This window comes from Macrobrachium rosenbergii, chromosome 16 (genome assembly GCF_040412425.1).
Source record: "Macrobrachium rosenbergii isolate ZJJX-2024 chromosome 16, ASM4041242v1, whole genome shotgun sequence".
In the NCBI taxonomy this organism is placed as follows: Eukaryota; Metazoa; Arthropoda; class Malacostraca; order Decapoda; family Palaemonidae; genus Macrobrachium; species Macrobrachium rosenbergii.
In genome coordinates this window covers 23,870,518-23,885,517 of record NC_089756.1, presented here as the reverse complement: position 1 = coordinate 23,885,517, position 15,000 = coordinate 23,870,518, and the positions used below count along the sequence as shown (strand labels likewise).

At 34.5% G+C, this 15,000-nt stretch overlaps 2 long non-coding RNA genes across 2 annotated transcripts in view; one reads left to right on the top strand and one right to left on the bottom strand.

Annotated features, from left to right (window-relative positions):
* Window positions 1-15,000, top strand: part of LOC136847196 (uncharacterized) — a 282,989-nt gene that overhangs the window by 33,231 nt on the left and 234,758 nt on the right. The window contains exon 2 of the long non-coding RNA XR_010855653.1: window positions 7,213-7,370. This is a non-coding gene — a long non-coding RNA (uncharacterized lncRNA). The remainder of the gene's footprint in view (window positions 1-7,212; window positions 7,371-15,000) is intronic.
* Window positions 1-15,000, bottom strand: part of LOC136847195 (uncharacterized) — a 157,492-nt gene that overhangs the window by 14,565 nt on the left and 127,927 nt on the right. The window contains exon 3 of the long non-coding RNA XR_010855652.1: window positions 10,668-10,814. This is a non-coding gene — a long non-coding RNA (uncharacterized lncRNA). The remainder of the gene's footprint in view (window positions 1-10,667; window positions 10,815-15,000) is intronic.

Sequence of the window (15,000 nt, the reverse complement as noted above, 5' to 3'; positions counted from 1 at the left end):
AAATAGATATATCAGTGAATAAGCCATTAATTATTTATTGTCAAGACTAATAAAACTGTGGTAGAGATAGAGGAAAATTGAAACAAGAGTGTTTAAGTAACCGGAGAGGGATAGACAGTAACTAAGTCGTAAATCAATAAAGAGTAGTTGTTCCGTCACAAGGCTATTAAAGAGAGAGAGAGAGAGAGAGAGAGAGAAAACAATCAAGTTTGGCATGGTGAAGTTGTACTGAGACGCTGAAAGGAAAATCATTTCCCTTATCTGATCCAGAATTCCCTTGGAGTATAACAGACAATGTTCTTGTCCGTAATTGGTTTGTAGACTGCTCCTCAAGGATTCAGTGAGTCTTCTACGTAAATACTACTATTTCATCTTTAATGAACTTGATCATTGTGACACTAGTTTGTACACCAAATCAGATCCAATACTCTCTATTCATCAACAATCAAACGTAACTGTAACTAATTTATAGGAGAACGATACAGTAACTTCGCATAGTTTTTATATCTTCGATATCGTTCACCATATTCTAGGGTTAGTGGCCACGGATAAGCGAAACACAAGGGTGTACTAAAATTTGACAAAATGACAAGTTACGCATATTTGTAACTATATTTTAAACTTGTGTACGTAAAGAAACAGGTTCCAAGGAATTCGTAAAATTCTTACGCACAAACAAAAAATCGAATTTAGTGTGTTTTTTCCGTTGAACATGTTTTCCAAGTTAATTGTTTTTTTGGCTTTCATCATGCGATTGTATTCTTACGTCGAATAGTAATAATGGAATGTTATCAAGTTGAATCAAACTTTGATAACCAAATAACTGTCATCAGTTTGCTATTTACTGTATGTGATATTAACTTGATTAAAAAATGTTATTTCATCATTTGATTGGCATTAGGTATTGATCTATAACGCATTAATCTTTATTTTTTTACCATATTACTATCATCATTAATACTTAATTATCCTTAATCATTCAGTCATCTTGATTAATGCTCCAGCTAAATCTTACCATAATCTTTGCGAGCCTGTTTGCATATAATAATCAATCAGTCAGTATACCAGAAGTTTAAATGGCAGAACCACATCCACGTACCACATTCCCAAAATACTAATGCTCATTATACAGAAATTAGGGGAGCCATCACCAACGGTGTGCCTCCCACGAGGCAATTTACTTGGTTCCCTGGTGCATTGCATTCTACCTTTAAATTTTCACCGGCTCCGTTTTGGTAATCTCTTTTTATGCTGTCCAACTTCTTTGACGCCCAATTTTTTTCTAATATTAAAAAAGGCGAAAATGGCTGGCCATGGTCATTGAAAGCATTAGGGAGAGCTTTCAGGGATCTGTCCGGCTGTTATTAATAACAATCCACATAGTTGGAAAATCTATTCTCTTATGCTGTGGGGTTTATCTGGAAGCCTGACCAGACTGTGAAACTCTTGGGTGATCTTTCGATATGTTTGATCGAAAAGTCGTGCTGAATTTTATTGTCCCATTTTCTTGGTTTCAATGTTATGACTTGGTAATAATGATAATAAAATACACAAAATGATAATTATACTGCAGGTACGGCTGTTCATGAAATTATCGTCATATCCTTCACAGAGATCCGGAAGAATACTGTATGTTGATGTGTGGATAGAGGAAAAAGGAGGATTTGGAAGATAAACCAAGTAAAAGTCGGGAAAAATATTGCTTGGGTAACTTCTTTTGATATTGGAGAATGGAAGGCAAAGTAAGTATGAAGTAATATATATATATATATATATATATATATATATATATATATATATATATATATATATATATATATATATATTTCTTACTTATATCGGTCATATCGGGATTGATCCCCCGTCTCTCAAATGAGTGGCCAGGGCACTACTAATTGACCCACACTGAAACACGTGCTCGTGTGTTGATATTTTCCCATATACATACACATATATATAGATATATATATGTCTTGTAAATAAATATATATTATAAATATACATATACATATATGTAAACATAATATATATATATAATCACTTTACTGTCATTCGTCTGGACATGACTCTCACTCCTTGTACCTTATTCCCGACATTCCTTTCCTCCTTCTTTCTTATTTATCATTTCTCTCTCAGCACGGACCCTCCTCACACAGGCTCGTCGCCATTCACCAGTATTCTTCTTTCCTCCTCCTCCTCCTCCTCCTCCTCCTCCTCCTCCTCCTCCTCCTCCTCCCTCCCTCCTCCTCCTCCTCCCTTCCCTCTTTTCCATTCTAACAACGTCCCAAGGGAAATATCTGATTGGAGGGAGGCGAAGGAGTAGAGGATGGAGGACGAAGGAAGGGGGTGGCCCAAGAGGGAGGGGACGAAAGTGAAAAACTTCTATATTATATCCATTTGGATCCTACCATTCTTATGGTGCCATTAGGAAGTTCTCCTTCCTCCGTTCTTCAAGCCAATTGCCATAGGGCAAAGAGAGAGAGAGAGAGAGAGAGAGAGAGAGAGAGAGAGAGAGAGAGAGAGAGAGAGAGACTGAATTGAATAGCCTAGCAGCCAAGAGCTATTACATCCTGTATGGATATTCACGTAAGCTGATCGTATTATATATATGTGCATGTATGTATATACAGTACATGCATACATATATATATATAGATATATATACATATATATATATATATTATATATATATATATATATATATATATGTATTACATATTAGAGTATATGTATATGTATATATTATTATACATACATGTTATTAGATACATAGATACCATAATACGCCTTCTTTTCTCCCTCTGGAGAGGATGGCGCCAAAGGGAGAGGGTTTCCAAAGAGTAGTGTAAATATAATCCTATGACTAATATGGTTATCATCTGTTTATATTCTAACTGGCTCTTCCAAATATAATTTCAGATCAGTTATTCGATATCTTGAATATTTCATCCTGTTGCAGATAAGTATCATAAACTGATAAATAAATAAATGAATAAGTAAAGAAAATAAATAAAGAACAATAAATAAAGAAAGAAAATAAATAAATAAATATGCATCATTGTTATCGAATCACTGCGCAGAAATTGGAGTTGTATAGATTCATAACAATGTCAGCGGCACTGAATTGTGAGAGAAATTCTAGCAAATATTCCGTCATATTTTTTCGACATTGTTGAAGAAACGCTAACAGCTACGACCCGAAATTCGAAAAGTAAACTCGTAAAAGAATACAAAAAAAGAACAACAAATATTGAATAGAGTCAGTCGGAAAGAACGCATAATGCACATTGCACCTGCAACAATTGATGATGTGTTTTTTTAACTTTTTTTCTGTGATTTACATATGCGTTATTCTGTTATTACTGCATCCACGCATTCTGCTGTTACTTCTCTTATTATTATTATTATTATTATTATTATTATTATTATTATTATTATTATTATTATTACTGTGTCCATGTATTCTGCTACTACTCTTATTATTATTATTATTATTATTATTATTATTATTATTATTATTATTATTATTATTCGTTTGTTGCAATTTTCCCCACAGTATAATGGCATACCTCCAAAAAAGAGAAAACTATGAGATGAAAATGACGTACAGATAATGAATAAACACAGTTAAAGGCAGACAATCCTTCTGTTGTCCCAAGCCTTATATTGTCATGTATTGTTTTCCGTTAAACATTTCGCATATTATTTATCCAGCAGTAAATTACAGGAGTCTAATTAATCGGTCATTGTCGACCTTCGGGGAGTCGGCAGCATTTCAAATGAAGCTTCATTGTTATGTTCTGATTCATTGCAACATTCCACGACCGTGTTTTTTTTTCCGCCTCATAAATTGACAACAAGTTACGGTAAAATAGCTGGAAACCCATAAATAATTTTAGATAAACGTCCATGAAATGTAATGGAATTATTGTCGAGATAAAATGATATACGCTTCAAACTCAGCCTCTCACCATTTTGGATACGAAATGAAATCCTGAAGCAATGGTCGTCCTTTGCACCTAAACCAAGTCCTCTCCTCCTCCCCCCCACCTTCCACACACACACACACACACACACACACACACACACAAATGAAGGATAGGGTTATAAATTATTGACAGAAAGATTAAAAAAAAGAAATTGAAGGCTACTGTGATAAATCATCGATAAAATAATGTACGAATAAGGAAAAATTGTGTCCTAAAGTTTATGGTTGAGTAAATGAACGCTTGAAGTATTAAAGAGATATTATTCAATTATTATACATCATCCATGTATATGATACATACACACATATATGTGTGTATTTATTATATATATATATATATATATATATATATATATATATATATATATATATATTTATATATATATATATATATATATATATATATATATATATATATATATATATATATATATATATATATATATATATATATATAATGTTTAAGGTGGCAACATCACCTAAAAATACTTCTGCCTATTACAGTAACAAGGAACAGCTTTGAGCACCTCCTAAAAAAAAGAAAAACATCGTGTTCGCGTGCTCATATCTAGCAAATATTCTCTATTGCAATTTTTCATCCCAGTCTAATCTAATATATGAATTCTTGCCGACGTATTCGATGCTAGAACAGATTCCATATTGATAAGTAAAATGAAAACGATAAGTATCATCAGTTTTTCTGTTTTCCCAAATTTATGAATTCCGTCAGTTGGAAGAAAGCTCCCGTCAGCATTTTTTTTTCTTGACATTTCGCCCTAATTTCCTGTCTTCCTGCAGAACCCGTCACTCAGTTGCTTATGTTTAAATCAATCTGTTTTTCTGTACTAACTATTTTTCTTCCTTTCTTGTTTATTCTATTTTGCAGGTGTAAATTTTTGTTATCAATAGACAGTTGGCACTGACTGATCCAGTATTTTTATTTCTTCAAACTTTGTATGTTTTTTATTCGATTTCTAGAAAGAATTCATTTTATTTTAAATCAACTTTTTAAATAGTTTTTCCATTCTGTTCACAATTTGATTTATAATATATTCTTAGTGCTAGTCAAAGTTGCTTCTGATCCCTTCAGTTTTCATCCTAGTTGACTATTTGTACATATTAGATTTTGATTGCATTTTATTTAAAAAGTTAATTTTTTTGGCCGTCGATGTTAAACAAGTGTATCAAGAATTTGTGTTCCTGTTATGTACTATTTTTAATTGTTTGTTCTCTTGCATTTTACACCTTTTCTTAATAGAAAGCTTTCCTTTACTTGAAAAAACCCAGCTTTCTGAATACAGTAAAACCTTGTATAGGCATCGATGATTTGCATTTATATAAAGGCGATAGATAGGGGCGATTTAGCTCTGCGGTTTTAAAAAAACAAATTTTAGAATTTGGTGATAATCCGCAACTGTCTTCAGTTGATTTGTCACGGGAAAAAGACAAAATGTTATAGTGATTTTTATGGTTTATGGTTGTTGTCGTAATAAACCTGGGCCTTTCGGGTTTTTTCATTAGTTGGCTATATGTTTGTAAAAACAGAAGATGATATATATATATATATATATATATATATATATATATATATATATATATATATGTTGTATATATGTATATGTATATAATATATATATATATATTTGTATGTATGTATATATAAATATACATGTATACAATATATATATACACATAGTGTCTTGTTTTATAAAAGAATATAACCGTAAATTGGTGTTTGTGCCTCGCCTCACTCTAGTGACTTTTTGTCACTCGTAAGGGACGCTTTAGGGTCTAAAAATCTCGTTATTTTTATTTTCTTATCGACTCTGTTTTATATTTTATCTATTTTCTTTTAATAAGGAGGGAACGTTGACCGCTCCTCAATTCTCCATTTACTCTTTCATGTTGCGGTATGAGGTTATTCTCTGCAAAGTTAAAAGTTATTTCAGCAGTCAGATCTGCAACATCGAAGTCATTTGAACATAAAAAACTATATTTCATTCACTTAATTGGTCTTCACTCACTCAGTCTGCTTTGTATTCAGAGAAACGGCCTTCACTGAATAACAGTACAGTACAGATATAGGTAATTAATGGCTCTTGCATGTACGCAGTTGGTAGCATGGGCTATCATTACCATTAACAGAATACGTGGCTGTAGCATGAAGAGATAGGAGAATCTTTCTAGGTACTGATAAGATGTCGATTGTAATATTACAATCCGCATATATTTCTGTTTGATTATAGTGGCATAAAAAACAATTTCAGTCATATAGATAAAAACTGGTATATAGTGAGGAAAATTAGCTAATAAAAAATTATTGTTTTTAAAGAGAATCTTCAGTTTTCACATACTCATTCATGAATAAAGGGATTTATGTATTCCCAAGCGTTTACATAATTATATGTACATCATTTTTTGCATATTAGCCTACATCAATGCAGCCAACTAACCCCAAATGACACATGGGATTATTTTACTAAGTACTGTAGCTGGTCAGTAAACTTAACGCAAAGCCATGAATTAAGGAAATAATAATGTCAATGTTAGTTTTTCCTTTACATACTTTTGTTTTTAGCCTTAGAATTCATGAGATTTCAGGAAGGTCAGCTTTTCCCTTTCTTCATACAAATTTTTTAGCTTTGGAACCCGTTATATAAGCGAGTAATTTTTGTGGAATTAATAATACACAGTAAATAACAACGTACGTTTCTGGTTATTAACCGAATTTTACTTCCATGATAAGCCTAAACGTTAATCGCGGTTTGCCGTGCCATTTAGTTGTACATGCCTAATGAAAGAATTTCTTGTAAATTTCTGTATAGGTCAGCCATTATGATCCGAAGCCAGACCACAGTATAAGTAAAATACAGCAAATTCATTCGTTAATTGTGTCATAACCTAAAAGAAATAGTACACTTTAACATTAAGGCGCAAAATAAACATTCTCATTTGAGCCTCGTGGTGAATCCTAATTCAGGTCCAGACGAATTATAATCTTCTGTTGTTCACAGACCAAGGAAAAGTCAGCTCTATGTTGTTGGTCATTCAGATACACTGCATAGACTGTAGAAGGTATGAAGCAATCTATGTAGCATACCATTGTAATAAAAAACTTATGAACGAATTTACATGATTTTTTAAAAATTCGTTTCAGGTTTGTTGGTTATTGAGAACTACAGGTAATGATGCATTAACGAATTTGCCTGATTTTTATTTTTCAGAAGTTTGTGGAATCCTGACTCATAACGAAACCAACAAACACACTCAAGAAACTGTTTGAGAACGTTGGCCATCGGCTACGGATCGATCCGAGAAATTTTGGCGACGATCCAGAAACGGATCTGGAAATGACGAAACGAAGCGTCCCAGCCTCAAAAAGGTATGTGCCAGATTATATGCAGTTGTCAAGTTTTGTTTCTATAGTTTACCGTTAATCGCTTCGATTCAGAGACTCAACAGTAGCACTGTTGTTGTGACCATCAGCTAGAGATCAGTCCTCCTAATTTCTGTCGGCGATCCAGAAATGTATCTGAAAATAGGGATTGAAAACTGCGCAGCCTCAGGAAGGAATATGCCAGACTGTACACAGATAAATAAACCATCCTTTTGCTTGCTTGATACAAGCAATATTTCACAGATTAATTTTAATCTGTATTTCTCGATAACGAATTTTCAAATGTGTAGCTATGATTTCCATGGTTTTTTTTTTCTCTTCTTTATTATTCCATTCCGAAAACATCACGGAGGATGAAAGAGGGGACTTGCTATCATTTAAAATTCTCTTTGCCACGATTATTTCTCGAAGCCTTTCTTAGCTCTTTCAGTTACGAAATATTGCAAAAATAAATTATTATCGCAGTATATTGAATATTTATATTCAATTTACACAGGAACGTTGTTATTGAATTTGTTTTCCCTTTTCAGTTCTCTTGCTTATCATTCTCTCTCGTTTATTTATTATGAAGAAAAATTAATTAATGGCCACTTCTCTGTTGCTTTAACTTTTTTTTTTTTTTTTTTTACATTTCAACAAGCCTTACTCTGTTATCCTCAGCTTTTTTATTTGTTCTTCACTTCCTCATCTCTAGCTGATTTTCACATGGTAAATCGTCTTCCAGTTTTGCCTCTCTCTCTCTCTCTCTCTCTCTCTCTCTCTCTCTCTCTCTCTCTCTCTCTCTCTCTCTCTCTAGGGCCCACAGCCTGAGCTCGTGTTGATATAATCAGTTGTTTACTACTTAATGCACTTTGCCTCGGCTCCCCTCTCACAAGTCCTGATCCCCTTTGCCCACTCGTCCTTTTTCCTCTCAAAAAGTTCTTCTTTCTGGTTGGGAAATGCAACGCCCCTCACACCTCCCGATCCCTCCCCTTTGCCCCATCTCCCCTCTCCCTTCGTCCCTTCTTTCACTCCCCTTGCTTTGGAGAGAGAGAGAGAGAGAGAGAGAGAGAGAGAGAGAGAGAGAGAGAGAGAGAGAGAGAGAGAGAGAAGTGGTGGGGTGGGGGGGGCTGTGTAAGACACATGGGAAAGACTTTGACTTCTGCTCTTCTCCTGCCAGCTTTACTCGCAATAAGCATTAATGCCTCTTTTTTCCTCTCTCTCTCTCTCTCTCTCTCCTCTCTCTCTCTCATAGGCTATCTATCTGTCAGTTATTCTGTTTCCACTTATCGTATCGCTAACCTTCTCATTGTCTATCCCTGATTCTGCTTTGGTGGGACTCCAGGTCTATTATGTTCTTCGTATCCGTTTGTTTATTCGAGCTTCTATGTCCGTTTAAGTTGCCAAAGTGTCAGTCTTTAACGTTTCTGTCAGTCAGTCTTCCATCCCGTCTCTCCAGCAAGTCTTCTTATCGCAATTATCCGTACAGCATCTCTTTTATGGGAGAGCTCCTACAGGATTGTTAAGCCCCTTAACTTGGTCTCGCTTTCTTGAGGATCTGCTGATGGGCTTTGCTGCGTGTTGCCTGTCGTTGTTGCTTCTCATGTTGTTGTTGTTGTTGTTGACGGCTCCGATGTTTTTGTTTTTGTTGTTGACGGCTCCGTTGTTGGTGTTGTCTGATTGCTCCGTTGTTGTCTCTGACTGCTGCGCTGTTGTTGTCGTTGAAGGTCTGTTGTTGTTGTTGTTGTTGACGGCTCTTATGTTTTTGTTTGTCGTTGACGGCTCCATTGCTATTGTCTCTGATTGTTGCGCTGTTTTTGTCGTTGAAGGCCTGTTGTTGTTGTGGATGACGGCTCCGTTCTTGTTGTTGGTGAAGGTCCTCTTGTTGTTGGTAACGGCTCCATTGTTGTTGTTGTCGTTGAAGGTTTCTTTGTCGTTGTTGGTGACGCCTCCGATGTTGCTGTTGTTGGTGGTGGTGGTGGAGACGGCTGTGTTGTTGTTTTCTTTGTTTTTTTTTTGGTTCCCTTTCATCTCTGGTCGTCGTTGTTCGGAGCTTTGCCGACTTCTGCAGTTGTTGTTCCTTCGTGATTCTACATGTTCCCTTTCATTTTGTTGTTCGTTGTCTCTCTTATCGTTGCTTCTTGCCCCTGTTGTTGCTGCTTTAGCCTTCTCATCCTTCTCTTCTATTGCTCTTGCTTCTTCCTCTTGTTACTGCTGTTTTCTTCTCTTATTATTGTTTCTTGCTTCTTTTCTTTCCTTTGCTGCCTCTTCTTGCTTCTCTGATTATGTCTTCCTTCTCTTTTCACTCCTTATTCATTTTCTGCCATTTCCCTTTTGTCTTTTCATTACTTCATCATTTGCTGTCGTTTTCTTTTTTCTCTTTTCATTACTTCTTCATTTTCTGTCGTTTCCTTTTGTCTCTTTTCATTACTTCTTCATTTTCTGCCGTTTCCTTTTGTCTCTTTTCATTACTCCTTCATTTTCTGTCGTTTCCTCTTTTCTCTTTTCATTACTTCTTCATTTTCTGCCATTTCCTCTTTTCTCTTTTCATTACTTCATTTTCTGTCGTTTCCTTTTTTCTTTTTTCATTACTTCTTCATTTTCTGTCGTTTCCTTCTTTTTTTGTCTTCCTTCTCTAGTCGTTTCTTCTTGTTTCTCTTCTTTCTCTTGCCATTTTCATTACCTCTTATCATTGCTTCCTGTTCGTTCCTATTACTTTTATTTTTTCCTCTTACTGATCTCGTTGATCTGACTTATATCATTATTCCTTTTCGTTCAACATTTCTTATTATTGATTTTTCGTATTTTTTTTAATTGATTTCGGTATAATTTGCCAGCTGCTTGTTAAATTGTTTCATTTGTTATTCCTGCCAGAAAAGGATATATAAACAGATGCACGAATATGTATCAACACTATATATATATATATATATATATATATATATATATATATATATATATATATAATATATATAATATATATATATATATATATATATATATATGTATATACATATATATAAATAATATATCTATTTATATAATATATATATATATATATATATATATATAAATATATATATATACACGTATATATTTGTGTGTTTATGTGTAACGGGATGCGTAAAAGTGTAGTGTGTGTTTGGGATTATTTTTGTATATAAATTCATACACACAGAAACAGTAAAATAAGACATAGTAGAGAATCTTACATGTAGTATTCATAAATTTTGACAATCAAATACTTCAGAAGTATTTTGTCGAAGTTAAAAAAAAAACATGAATCGAATATTATCACTTTACCTGTGAGAGGTTTCCCTGTTTTTCCTCCACCATGACATCAACTCGGCCTACTTCAAAACTTCGACCACATTTAAATTCAGCCGAGCGACGCGATTGGTTGATGGCTCGGAAGAATTCCACCAATCACGCAGCCGCTTTTCCCCAGCCCTGAAATGATGAGGAAATAACGTTATGTCCTAGGAGATGGCATGGCGCTTATCTTTAGTGAAGGAATAAAAATGACTAGGTTAGCAGTCTCTGATATTAGGGAAATATATTCTTACTTATGAAATGTAGCCTGAGTTTTTGCGACCTCTTGCTGACCTTTTGGAATAAATCTTTCGAACAATTTATTGATATAGGTACGTTTGAACTCGGGAAGAGACTAATTGCGTAGACCACCGTGAAACTGGTAAATGTTGAGGCTCATTTGCTTTTGCAACTCTAAAGTAAAATTTGCCAAATTTAATTTTATTGGCTGTTGGTCATTTTGAACTTCAAAATAAATTTATTTAAAGAGAGGCGTATTTAGAAAATGCATTGTATAAATCATTGATGTCAAGATTGACTGCTTCGATGAAGCTTTACTTTTGCCTACACACATTCTTAATGCAAGAACACGTGCTGAACAAGAACAGCTGTGAAACTGATTTGTTGAGGGTTTAATATTCAGATCATTAGTGTTGTTAAAGCCATTATACATACACTGCTTATATTAGGTATCTCTCTCTTATCATTTCCTCCAGGCTTACTTATATATGATACTGTTGAAACCGTGACTTAACCAGAGTAATCACAAATTCCTGAGAAATGAGGCTTGATTTCTGTTAAATTTCCATATCAGCTGCGGTCGTCTATCAGATAACAAAACTATAGGTAATTTCTGTATCTTCTTGTATTTTTGTATCGGTTTGATTTCTTAACATAACCTCAGGCAACCAGATTGATCTTTAGTATTCTAAAACAATGAAAGCTATTTCAGATTGATTTTTAGTATTCTGAAACAACAAGAGCTATTTCAGTTGGTCTTTAGTATTCTGAAGCAACAAGAGCTATTTCAGATTGATCTTTAGTATTCTGAAACAAGAGCTATTTCAGATTGATCTTTAGTATTCTGAAACCGCAAGAGCTATTTCAGTTGATCTTTAGTATTCTGAAACTACAAGAGCTATTTCAGTTGATCTTTAGTATTCTGAAACTACAAGAGCTATTTCAGTTGATCTTTAGTATTCTGAAACTACAAGAGCTATTTCAGATTGATCTTTGGTATTCTGAGACAACAAGAGCTATTTCAGATTGATCTTTTAGTATTCTAAAACAACAAGAGCTATGACGGTGCGAGTAATAAGTCTGATAACAAATGAACAGAGGATTGTTTCTTTTAAGTCTCTTTGCACATAAGGATAAAAATCTCCTTTAAAAAGTTTTTTTTTTTTAAAGGAAACGATAAAAAATCTTGTTGTTTCCGTAGGAGATCGATGAAATTTTAAGGAAATGGAATCATTTGAACACGTTAAAAGACTAATAGATAACTCGTTTAGAACACCATAAAAATTGCTAATGGACTTATTCTTTACTAGGAAGCTTCTCGCTTACCCATACATCTTTATGAAAAACAGAATGACCTTTAAAAATAACCGAGTAATCATTAAAGCCCATGTTTCTTGCTCTCTTCCAACTCACCTATGATGCATTTTCTAAAGGAAATCCTTTGTTTTTGGAGAGACTCAAGTATTTTCGAAAAAAATGCAATATTTATACATATTCATATATTGTTTTCCCCCTATGTGGTCTGTGGTTTATTTCTCAAAAAGTATTAGAATTTTTACGAGGAATTAAGATGTTTATAAATACAAAAACATTATTCCTAACTATTTTTTACTCTTTTCTGTTATGTCACTGGTGCATTTCTTATAACTAATCTTCCATTATTGGAGAGGTTTTATATTAGGATAGAAAAAAATTCATTTTATCTTGCCTATGATGTTTTTTAAGTCTCTGAATTGTGAATGGAATAAAAGAAAGGTTTGGGTAAATTATGTATTCTTTACATATATCTTTCCGCTGTGGTACTTTAACGATATTTTCGAGAAGTAAAATCTTGTTCACTTCCATATCTCACCGGCTTTTATGTTGACAGTGATGTTTGAAAACTGTAACTTCGAAGAGAATTTAATTTTTTCTTTGAAAAAGGAAAACTGTAATTTTGAAGAGAATTTTATTTTTTCTTTGAAAAAGGAAAACTAATTTTGAAGAGAATTTAATTCTTTTCTTTGAAAAAGGGAAACTGTAATCTTGAAGAGAATTTAATTTTCTTCTTTGAAAAAGGGAAACTAATTTTGAAGAGAATTTAATTTTTTTCCTTGAAAAAGGGAAACTAATTTTGAAGAGAATTTAATTTTTTCCTTGAAAAAGGGAAACTGTAATTTTGAAGATAATTTAATTTTTATCTTTGAAAAAGGAAAACTGTAATTTTGAAGAGAATTTAATTTTTTTTTCTTTGAAAAAGTCCCCATTCAACAGCCCAGCTGTTTGATGGAAAGGCGTGACTGCGTCCCCTCCGCTTATTCACCCTCCCCCTCCTCTTCTTCCTGCATTCTTGAACTCCTTCAGCGCTCGTGTTCAGCCAATCTCCCCCATCTTCCACAGCTTTCTTCCTTTTTTATCTTTTCCCGATTTTTTCATATTTTTTTCACACTATTTTCTCTCCCCCAAGGCGCATTCCCTATGAAGCAAGTGGCGGGGTGAGGGGAGGGTTAGCGATTTGGGAGCACAATAGGGAGGAGAAGGGTAGTCAGGTGCGTCGGAAGGATCTCTGATATCATCAATCTCCCCTCTGCCTTCTCTTCTTCCCTATCTCTCCGCCCGCTCCTCCTTTTCCTCCGCGTCTTTCTTTAGTATTTGCTTCATTGTCCCCTTGTTCCTTTCGCAATTCTTTTGGAACTACTTAGGCTAGATAATTGTCTTTCACGCTACAATACTTTATGACGGAATTCGAATTTTTAGAAGACACTTCGAAATTTTCTCTAGGTTGAAATTCAGTTCTCTTCATTTTTATCGTTCACATTTACACTTTTCTGCATTTTATAGCATATCAAAAAGGTTAGCTCAATCCTTGATTCCCATGACAACACTAAAGTGCAGAGATATAGCCTACTATTTAAAGAATGTACAGGTTAATTGAATGTCTGGAACTCACGTGATATTATTTCATGGAAGAGAAAGAAAACGAATTTTAGGAAGAGCACTTCAGATATGTCTGCCTCTTCTACTCCAACTCAAAAAAAAAAAAATAAAAAATGCGCCGAAGTGTCTTCGGTTCAATCGAATTTTCTGCACAGCTTATAATCAAGGCCACCGAAAATAGATCTATCTTTCGGCGGTCTCGGTATAATGCTGTATGAGCCGCGGCCCATGTAACTTTAACGACGGCCCGGTGGTGGCCTGGCCTATATCGTTGCCAGATGCGCGATTATGACTAACTTTAGCCTTAAAGAAAATAAAAACTACTGGGGCTAGAGGGGCTGCAATTTGGAGTGTTTGATGATTGGAGGGTGGATGATCAACCCACCAATTTGTAGCCCTCTAGCCTCAGTAGTTTTTAAGATCTGAGGGCGGACAGAAAAAGTGCGGACGGACAGACAAAGCTGGCACAATAGTTTTCTTTTCAGAAAACAAATGGAAATAAAAAAATGTTTGGTAAGGCCAGTGGCCTGCTTTTTAATTCGCACTGCATTGGGAATCATCTCTGGCAAATATTATCATTAACGTAAAATTTTGAAGCCAAGTAAAAAAAGTGACTCTGGAACTACTTTCTAAGCCTCTAAAGGGTCCAAAGAACTCTTAGGAAAATTCGTTTTCTTTAATTTTTCACCTCTTCCTGATAATCTCCTTTCTTTTTGTTCCTGACTTTTAAAAAATATATTACTGTATCTCCTCCTCCTTCTCCTTTCTCTCTGGCTTTATCTCAGTCACACGTATTTATAAAATGACACCAGATTCTGTTGACGTCTTAGATAGAAATGATGCACAGAATGAACCAATTCTGAAAAAGCGAGTTTCATGCAAAATTTATAAACCTAGGACAAAAATAAAAAAACCCCGCCAGTCTTAATGATTAGGTCATATTTTACTCGATGATTTGAAATTTTCAAAGTCTGTGCAGCCAGAGACGGCTCACTATTGCCTTAATTTGAATTTTAGCGCCAAGTCTATAACCGCCATTATACGAAATTTTTTGGCGCGCATCTCGACCGGCTGAACTCCATCGATCAGTGTGTTTGAAATATGGTTGCTGCTATCGGCATTTCTGTCTGCGTTCGCCCCCCTTGAGACTTAAGATTAAAGATCTGAA